The sequence below is a fragment of the Salvelinus alpinus genome, chromosome 18, assembly GCF_045679555.1.
Source record: "Salvelinus alpinus chromosome 18, SLU_Salpinus.1, whole genome shotgun sequence".
Classification (NCBI taxonomy): domain Eukaryota; kingdom Metazoa; phylum Chordata; class Actinopteri; order Salmoniformes; family Salmonidae; genus Salvelinus; species Salvelinus alpinus.
The window spans coordinates 34,693,333-34,704,032 of NC_092103.1; positions in this window are offsets into that span (position 1 = coordinate 34,693,333).

Sequence of the window (10,700 nt, forward strand, 5' to 3'; positions counted from 1 at the left end):
AGGTTCTGGTCCTGCTGCTCAGGCCGTGCTAACATCTTTCTCCCTATTCCGCGTCGACCCCTCTGCGTCGTCTTTGTCTGGTGTTGTAGCGGTACTGTTGTGGTCTTGATTGTGCTCCAGGGCTGTGTCGCTCTCCTTCCTGTTGAAATTCCTGATCAGAGTCGGATTGGAAATTGGAAGTGTTGGAGCCAGAGGGAAAGGATGGCTTCTCCTTGAAACAGACTTTTCCATAGCCCTGCGATGGTGCGTTAAACCTCCAAGGGTATACCTTGTCATTGCGGTAATCCATGGTATCTCTCCTCAGTTTGCTTATCTTCATCTTTTGTAAGTTATTATGGAATTGGGATCTTCTTCCAAAACTTTAAAAGGTTCTGGAAGCAATGTGGTTCTCAAGCTCTCTATGACGTCATTGATCTCTGTCTTAGTTGTGGTCAGTTCCTGATGCGTGTTGTTGGATTCTAGCTTGAAATATACTTATTCATGTTACCGTACTAGAATTTATTGATTACTTTACATGTATAATAAATGTAGAGTACCAGTCAAAAGTTTGGACACACCTACTCATTCAAGGGTTTTTCTTTATTTATACTATTTTCTACATTGTAGAATAATAGTGAAGACATGAAAACTATTAAATAACACATATGGAATCATGTAGTAACCAAAAGTGTTAAACAAATCAAAATATATTTTATATTTGAGATTCTTCAAGGTAGCCACTCTTTGCCTTGATGAGAGCTTTGCACACTCTTGGCATTCTCTCAACCAGCTTCACCTGGAATGCTTTTCCAACAGTATTGGACATTGTGCCTTGCGGAGCCTCAATACCCCAAACAACCAAAGCCACCAAACATGAGGCAGGGAGGATGGTCTCAGATTCAGAGGGAGTGGCAGTGGAACTGTACGGACAGGAGAGAGCGTCCGGCTTCACGTTTTGGGACCCTGGGCAATAGGAGATGGTGAAATTGAACCTGGTAAATAACCCAACGAGGGCCCAACGAGCTTGCCTTGGGTTGAGGCGCTTTGCAGTGCGGAGGTATTCTAAATTCTTATGGTCGGTCCATACCAAAATGGATGTTCTGCCCCTTCCAGCCAGTGCCTCCACTCCTCCAGAGCCATCTTAACGGCTAGGAGTTCCCGGTTCCCAACATCATAGTTCCTCTCTTCAGGTTGCCTTCATGGGACATGAAGGCACAGAGATGAAGCTTTTGGTCCTGGACGGATCGCTGGGAAAGGACGGCCCCTACTCCCACGTCGGAAGCGTTAACCTCAATCACAAGCTGACGAGTCGGGTCCGGATGGATGAGGTTGGGGCAGTAGTAAATCACTGCTTTAGATCCCCAAAAGCCTTGTCCATTGCTGGAGACCATGTGAACGGTACCTTGGGAGAGGTGAGTGCAGAGAGGGGGGCCGCCAGGTTGCTGTAGCCCCGAATGAAACTGCAGTGGAAATGAGAAAACCCCAGAAACCGTTGTAGTTGCACCCTGGACTTGGGCTGGGGCCAATCCACCACCGCTCTCACTGATTTTCCGGATCCATCTGAACATTCCCTTCAGCGATGATGTATGCCAGAAAGGAGATAGTGGAACTCGCACTTCTCAGATTTTACAAACAACTGATTTTCCAGGAGGCGCTGAAGGACCTGTCGAACATGGAGAATGTGTTCCTGGGCAGAACGAGAGAAAACCAGGATGTCGTCGAGGTAGACAAAAACAAAATGATTCAACATGTCCCGGAGCACATGGTTGACCAGGGCCTGGAAGACAGCGGGCGCGTTCGTGAGTCCAAACGGCATGACCAGGTACTCATAGTGTCCACTGGCAGTGTTGAAAGCCGTCTTCCACCTTTCTCCTTCGCGTATCTGCACAAGGTGGTAGGCATTCCGAAGGTCCAGTGTGGAAAATATGGTAGCCCCCTGGAGAGGTTTGAAAGCCGAGGAGAGGAGTGGTAGAGGGTACCGTTTTTTGATCGTAATGTCATTGAGGCCCCGGTAATCAATGCATGGACGCAGAGTCTTGTCCTTCTTCACCACAAAGAAGAATCCTGCGCCAGCAGGAGAGGAAGAAGGATGAATGCTCCCAACAGCCAGAGAGTCCTCGATGTACTCCTCCATGGCCTTGGTCTCAGGACCAGACAAGGAATATAGCCGGCCTCGAGGTGGTGTGGTGCTCAGGAGGAGGTCAATAGCACAATCGTGAGGACGATGTGGAGGAAGGGAGGTAGCACGAGCCTTGCTGAAAACCTCCAGGAGGTCCTAGTACTCTGCGGGAATGGCAGAGAGATCCGAGGCCATACTCAACCCTGGAGGCAGACATTCCGGGGAAGGCTGCGCCGCCTTCAGGCAATGTTAATGGCAGAACGGGCTCCAACCCAGGATTTAATCTGTGGTCCAGTCAATATCGGGGTTGTGCTTCTGGAGCCGAGAAAATCCCAAAACAATAGGGATGTGGGGAGACTCAATGAGGAGAAGCTGTATTGACTCACTGTGGTTTCCAGATACCCGCATATTAATGGGAACTGTGCTGTGCGTGACTCTTCCAATAGAGCGGCCGTCCAGTGCCCTGGCATCCATGGAAACGGAGAGGAGTTGAATAGGGATACTTAGTTCTGGTAACAGGGTAGCGTCCATGAAACTCTCATCTGCCCAATGAGTCAATGAGCACCCGGAGAGACTTAGACTGGTCTGCCCACAGCAAGATAACATAAAAAGGAGTTCAGGTAATGGGAATTAGAGGTTTCCCAGTCAGGCTCACCAGTGTACTTGTACCTACTAAGGATTCAGGTCTCTTCACTGGGCAGGTGGCTATGTAATGCCCTACAACACCACAATACAGATAATCTAGCTCTTCCCAGTTGCATAGGTTCTGGTGTATCCGACTCACCCGTCGTCGATGATTCTCGAGGGAGCTCGGGTGGCCTCGGATCCTCGAGGAGCGAGGAATTCAGCTCAAGGTCAAGTCAACAGATGAAGTGAGAAAACTCTGTGAAGGGGGCCAGAGGGGCCCACCACAACGACCCTCCTACTACAGTCCTATCTCACACACATACACTTTCACGCCCTTGAAGGTTCTAGCATCAGGCAGGGCCATGACTAGCAACAGAGATGTATTGTCTGTCTAGATGTGTAAGGAGTTGACCCCACCTAGTAGGAGGTTATAAATATATGTGCTTGTCTTTGCAGCTATATGACCCAGTGTAACGATCGTCGTCCTCGTCTGATGAGGAATAGGAAGGATCGGACCAAAATGCAGCGTGGTACGTGTCCATGTTCAATTTAATATAACTGAACACAGAATACAAAATAACAAAAGAGAAACAACGAAAATCGAAAAAGTCCTGCAAGGTGACACAACACAAAACAGGAAACAACTACCCACAAACACAGGTGGGAACAGGCTACCTAAGTATGGTTCTCAATCAGAGACAACGATAGACAGCTGCCTCTGATTGGGAACCATACCAGGCCAAACACAGAAATACAAAACATAGAACAAAACATAGAATGCCCACCCCAACTCACGCCCTGACCAAACCAAAATAGAGACATAAAAAAGGAACTAAGATCAGGACGTGACACCCAGTGGGTGAATAAACTTGGTTTGAGCTTTTTCTAGTAAGTCTGTTTGAGTTTTTATTCTTTGTTCAGAACCTAACAGTGACAAGAACCATAAGGTCCAAGGAGGCTTTCTTGAGTATCTCAGACCACTTGGTTCAGAAATCCTCCTCTTTGCGACACAGAGTAGGTACTTTCTGAATACGGAGGCCTCTTGAGATACATAAAAGACTGTCATTTCTTAGCTAATATTGTTACAGCCATTAAAACAGAAACAAAACTGTGTCAGTGTTCTGATGATGATATTGTAATCATATCCATCTATTTTTGTATTGTTTTTGTCACACCCTGATCTGTTTCACCTGTCCTCATTATTGTCTCCACCCCCTCCAGGTGTCGCTTGTTTTCCCCAGTGTATTTATCCCTGTGTTTCCTGTCTCTCTGTGCCAGTTAGTCTTGTATGTTCCAAGTCAACCAACATTTTTCCCGTACTCCTGCCTTTGCTATTGTCTTTTTTTCTAGTCCTACCAGTTTTGACCCTTGCCTGTTCTGGACTCTGTAACAGCCTGCCTGACCATTCTGCCTGCCTTGACCATGAGCCTTTCTGCTACTCTGTAACTCCTGAACTCTGATCTGCTTTTGACCTTTTGCCTGTCCACGACTATTCTCTTGCCTAGTCCTTTTGGATTATTAAACATTGTAAGACTCCAACCATCTGCCTCCTGTGTCTGCATCTGGGTCTCGCCTTGTGTCATGATAGTTTTGCATTCTGTTCTCTTTCATTTTCAGGAGAGCTCATTGGTGTGTGGACTACCTGCTCAGGCAGACTGGGAAGGTCATGGAGGATGTAAACCCTGACTCGGAGGAGACTGATTTTGAGGACTATGCAATGGACCCCACAGTTGGTAGTCTTCTGTAGGACTTCACCACCACAACTGCTGACTTCTCTGCTGCCAGCTTCACCCAGGCTGCTCCCACTACAGTCCATCCTGCTTCCTCCAGTGCCAAGTCTGCTGCCACCAGTACCTGGTCTGCTTCACTCACAGCCCAGTCTGCTGCCATCCATAGCAAAAAACTTGATTGGTTTGGCAACGCGTTTTCATACAGACTCTGCTGTACTCCAGCCATTTTAATCTTCTTTCTAAAATTAGGGGCTCGATTCAATCAGATCAAGCGTTAACCTATGGTTGCTCCCACTGAGCACACACTGGTTGAATCAACGTAGTTTCCACGTCAATTCAATGAAATTAGGTTGAACCAACGTGGAATAGATGTTGAATTGACGTCTGTGACCAGTGGATTATCCCTACCGCGTTAGAAGTTCAAAACGGCGATAGAAAGTGTTGGCTATTGCATAATTTTCATGTTAATTTGGATAGGGGGATTTAAAGCCTATCAATCCAATAGGGAGTAGGGCCTACAGCCTACAATAAAACATCACACATTCAAGTGTTTGACCGTGCAGGAACTTCTAACGTGGCTACATGGGATTTGTCAGATATAAAGTTGGGTGGTTTTGTTGCATCCAATGGCAGTGTAGGATATAAGGTAACACAAGGAGCCGCTTGTAGATATGACTTCTCTAACACACATCCACCTCCAACACCACTAAAACAACCGCTATCCAGGTGTCAGCCAACGCTTATCTGATTGAATCAAGCCATAGAACACTCATTTGGAGTTTTTTACTCTGTTTGCATGGATGTTGTCATACAGTGCCTTGCAAAAGTATTCATCCCCCTTGGCGTTTTTCCTATTTTGTTGCATTACAACCTGTAATTTAAGTAGATTTTTATTTGGATTTCATGTAATGGACATACACACAATAGTCCAAATTGGTGTGAGTGAAATGTGAAATGAAAAAAATTACTTGTTTCCCCCTCCCAAAAACAACAAAAAAACAGAAAAGTGGTGTGTGCATATGTTATTACCCCTTTTGCTATGAAGCCCCTAAATAAGATCTGGTGCAACCAATTACCTCCAGAAGTCACATAATTAGTTAAATAAAGTCCAGCTGTGTGCAATCTAAGTGTCACTTGATCTGTCACACGATCTCAGTATATATACACCTGTTCTGAAAGGCCCCAGAGTCTGCAACACCACTAAGCAAGGGGCACCAACAAGCAAGCGGCACCATGAAGACCAAGGAGCTCTCCAAACAGGTCAGGGACAAAGTTGTGGAGAAGTACAGATCAGGGTTGGGTTATAAAAAAATATCCGAAACTTTGAACATCCCACGGAGCACCATTAATCCATTATTAAAAAATGGAAAGAATATGACACCACAACAAACCTGCCAAGAGAGGGCCGTCCACAAACTCATAGACCAGGCAAGGAGGGCGTTAATCAGAGCGTCAACAAAGAGACCAAAGATAACCTGAAGGAGCTGCAAAGCTCCACAGCGGAGAATAAAGTATCTGGCCATAGGACCACTTTAAGCCGTACACTCCACAGAGCTGGGCTTTACGGAAGACATTGCTTAAAGAAAAAAATAAGAAAACACGTTTGGTGTTCGCCGAAAGGCATGTGGGAGACTCTCCAAATATATGGAAGAAGGTGCTCTGGTCAGATGAGACTAAAATGTAGCTTTTTGGCCATCAAGGAAAACGTTATGTCTGGCGCAAACCCAACACCTCTCATCACCCCAAGAACACCATCCCCACAGTGAAGCATGGTGGTGGCAGCATCATGCTGTGGGGATGTTTTTCATTGGCAGGGACTGGGAAACTGGTCAGAATTGAAGGAATGATGGATGCGTTAAATACAGGGAAATGCTTGAGGGAAACCTGTTTCAGTCTTCCAGAGATTTGAGACTGGGATGGAGGTTCACAATGACCCTAAGCATACTGCTAAAGCAACATTCAAGTGGTTTAAGGGGAAACATTTAAATGCTTGGAATAGCCTAGTCAAAGCCAAGACCTCAATCCAATTGAGAATCTGTGTTCTGACTTTAAGATTGTTGGAACCCATCCAACTTGCAGGAGCTGGAGCAGTTTTGCCTTGAAGAATGGGCAAAAATCCCAGTGGCTAGATGTGCCAAGCTTATAGAGACATACTTCAAGAAACTTGCAGTTGTAATTGCTGCAGAAGGTGGCTCTACAAAGTATTGACTTTAGGGGGGGGTGAATAGTTATGCACGCTCAAGTTTTCAGTTTTTTTTGTCTTATTTCTTGTTTTTTTCATAATAAAAAATATTTTGCATCTTCAAAGTGGTAGGCATGTTGTGTAAATCAAATGATACAAACGCCCCAAAAATCTATTTTAATTCCAGGTTGTAAGGCAACAAAATGTAAAAAATGCCAAGGCGGGTGAATACTTTCGCAATTTCGTATGTTTGGATCCTGATGAGTCAATCACTCAGAATCAGTCAGTAGCCATACCCACTATGTGTGTCTGCGCGTGCGCGCGCCGAGCGTGCGTGTCCGTGCGTGCGGGTGCATGCATGCGTGTGTGTGTGTGTGCGTGCACTCGCGTATGTGTGCATGTGCGTTTGTGTTTGTGCGTGCGTGCGTGTAACGTTTCGCATTTGTCATGAATAAACATGTTACTATATTCCAACAAGTTCTTTGAATAACTTTTGATTGTAGGTCAATCATTCTTCACTTTTAATGACTAAAATATGTGTCTCTCAGAGTAAATTGTCATACATCCCACTGGGCACACACTGGTAGAATCAAATAATTGATGTTGAATCAATGTGGAATAGATGTCTGTGCCTAGTGGGATGTGATATATTTAGAATTATATCAGGTAATATGCAGTCCACAAGAAACCGCAACAGATAACAGATCATTTAAGATGCTAATTGAAATATTTTAAACAATATTATAAACAAGTTAACGGAGTATAGTACAGTAATAAACCAACCTCAATTTAACAACACTTCTATATGTTATAATTATGCTACCATAATCGTTCCATTAACTCAGGTGATCTTAAATTCACCAATGTGAAAAATAACACTATTGGAGACTAGTGGTGGTTTAGGAACATACTATTGTTCCCCAGTTTCTGTCTCGATCGCAGACTGTCTGGACGTCGCTCTTTTTTTCCAGGTGGTTGGCCGAGTCAACCAAATAGCGTCGCACCCCTGTGTCCTTCTTCCAAAGAATAAGAAGCTATTCATGATTGGCTTTTGAAACATGGACATGGAGATGGTGATTGGACGTGGTTGACAGTCTAATGTGGGGCGGCAGGTAGTGTAACGCTCGTCCTCCTCGTCTGAGGATGAGCAAGGATCGGACCAAAGTGCAGCGTAGTGTGAATACATAATGATTTATTAGCGAAAGACGAACACGAAGAACACTTGACAAAATACAAAATAACAAAACGACATGAACAGACCTGTACTTGAGAACATAAAACAAGAACAGGAAAGAACGCACGAACAGGAAGGAAAACACGAACGAACGAAACAGTCCCGTGTGGCACAAACACTGACACAGGAACAATCACCCACCAACAAACAGTGAGAACAGCCTACCTTAATATGGTTCTCAATCAGAGGAAACGTAAAACACCTGCCCCTGATTGAGAACCATATCAGGCTAATTGAAAATGAACCCAACATAGAAACACATAACATAGAATGCCCACCCCAACTCACGCCCTGACCATACTAAACAAAGACAAAACAAAGGAAATAAGGTCAGGAACGTGACAGGTAGCCTAGTGGTTAGAGCGTTGGACTAGTAACCGAAAGGTTGTTCTGCCCCTGAACAAGGCAGTTAACCCACTGTTCCTAGGCCGTCATTGAAAATAAGAATTTGTTCTTAACTGACCTGCCTAGTTAAATAAAGGTTAAAACCTTCTTTTTTTAATGAGAGTAAAATAGTGTCATGCTCTACCAACTGAGTCATACAGGACCACTATGTAAAGATATTTCAGTTTCAGGTGAGTGCAGTATATAATCAAGATTGAGATGGCAATAATTGAAAGATATTTACTACAGAGCAGGTGCTCTGCGTTCTATGTAGCCATGTTTTCAGCATTGTGTCGAACATGTTTAGTTTTGTTGCTGTCTTAAGCTGCTCTACCTCTTCTTTCTGACTGCCTTAATCAGTGGAATTGAACTGGACAGCCACAGATGTGGGTGGAATCATTTTTTAAGGGAAACCTATTGGTTTTGCTGTTAATTTTCCTGCAGGATTTAGAAGAAAATAGAAATATGTTGAGGACATTGAGTTTGAAATGGAAAGTGAAACCATGAAGCACACATATAAAAGCAACTGACCTACTCTCATCAGTAGCACACACTGCAAATAAACATGAGGACAGCAACTTTGATCCTGTTTTGTGCCACAGTCTTTGGAGCTGGACTTGCTCATCCCCCTGGTAAGTAGACTATTTCACTTGTAAACGGACATTTGTATACTTCCCATTGTAACTTTATTTCATGTGTTTGATAAAGAAATTATTTTCCTATTATTTTATTACATATGTACAAAAGGCACATTTTGCATTATTCATATAGATAATGTAAAACCTGATAAATGAATAGCAGATTCAGATGTTGAAAAGCTGGTAATAACAATAACCAGTTTTGGTTGTTGTTTTAATGATAGCGCTGTATCTCTTATCCTCTGTTCAATAGGAGGAGGATCTGAGAAATGTCAATGCAGGGGAAAACTAATGCAGTCTGTGAGGATAAAACACATCCAGAAGTTAGAGGGGTACCCAAAGACTGTATTTTGTGGAAAGACAGAACTTATGTGAGTATTACAAATGTATAAAATATGTATAATTATATTTAACACATTGTGTGTGGAAAGAAAATACTCAGAAGTGAGACTAAAAATCTTGTTTTTCTTTGTAGTGCCACAATGAGGAATGGTAAGAAAAAATGTCTGAACCCAGACGGCAAGCAAGGAAAAAAATTGCTGTCGAAAAAAAGGTAAAATATTTTCCCATTAACCTTTTCCTCAAATGAAACTTGCAATAAAAAATTGTTTTCCTAAAGTAAAACGTTCCTAACTTGCATTTCAGAGCAGAGAAGCAACAGAAGAAGCCAAAGGAGGTCAGGGAAGAAGAAACAATATAATTAACATCCTTGAGTTTCTCTGAGTTGGTACAAAAATAGAAAATAGACTAGTCTGTAATTTCAACTGCTTTATTTATCTGTGTCTATGTTGTGTTTAGCCTCACTTCAGAATTGATTTTAGCACACTTGCGCTGAGGTAATAGATTTGTTACAAATGTGATTTGAAGCAAGCTGCCTTCATAAAGGTTCACCCATATCACAACATCTGCTGTGTACTTGCACTAATTATGTAGATAGAAAAAGTTGTAAAATCTATTATTTTAAATCCCCCAAATTATTTTGTAAGTATTTTTTTACTTTCTTGTGTATATGCACAGAGGGCATTTCTTTGTTATCAGTTGTTGAGAAGTTTTTTATACATTTGTTCTCTAAATAAAAGAATTGAAGTCAAATTCAGCTATTTCTCTTTTCCGTTTGTGTCATTGCTCATGGTATAGCAGTAAGAAGAGGAGCTCAAAGCATTACAATCACCTGATAATTACTTTGATCAAACAAGTGGCTATTTTTTGATTTACTGATATATAATAGATAACCATCTCATCAATCTACTTGTTTAAACTGTTGTTGATGTTGGTTTTCTAAGTTTGATTTGTCATAATATAATATGTACATGTTACATGCATTAACAAAGCACAGAGTATTTTCTAAAAGTATAACACTGCTTTCCAAAGTGGGATTTGTATTAGTACAACAGTTATAATGCTCTGATTGCAACCTTTAGGCATAGGCCTAGTGCAAGAAATGACCACAAACGCTGTGTTCGGTGGTGATGGATAATTTAACCCCTGTCTTTAATTAAACAGTGTAAATCTGTGACCTTGTGAGGCCGTGGGACATTCCACCATCACATCCTTATGTCAATATCACACTTCCTCATCTTAACTTTAAAATAACACTTTCCTCTTCTCTGCTGTCTTTATGACAGCCTGTATACTGACCTTCCCCAGGAAAGCCCCCTCAGTTGTTTCTGAACCACCTATGGACAAATTCTAAAATCATGAACCTTCAAGGATAGTCTCAGTGTTATTGACCACACTTTGGGAAATTCCCCAACATCCCCATATGGGGGCTGAACATCACCCCCAAGTCTACTGAGAGGGCCCTTAG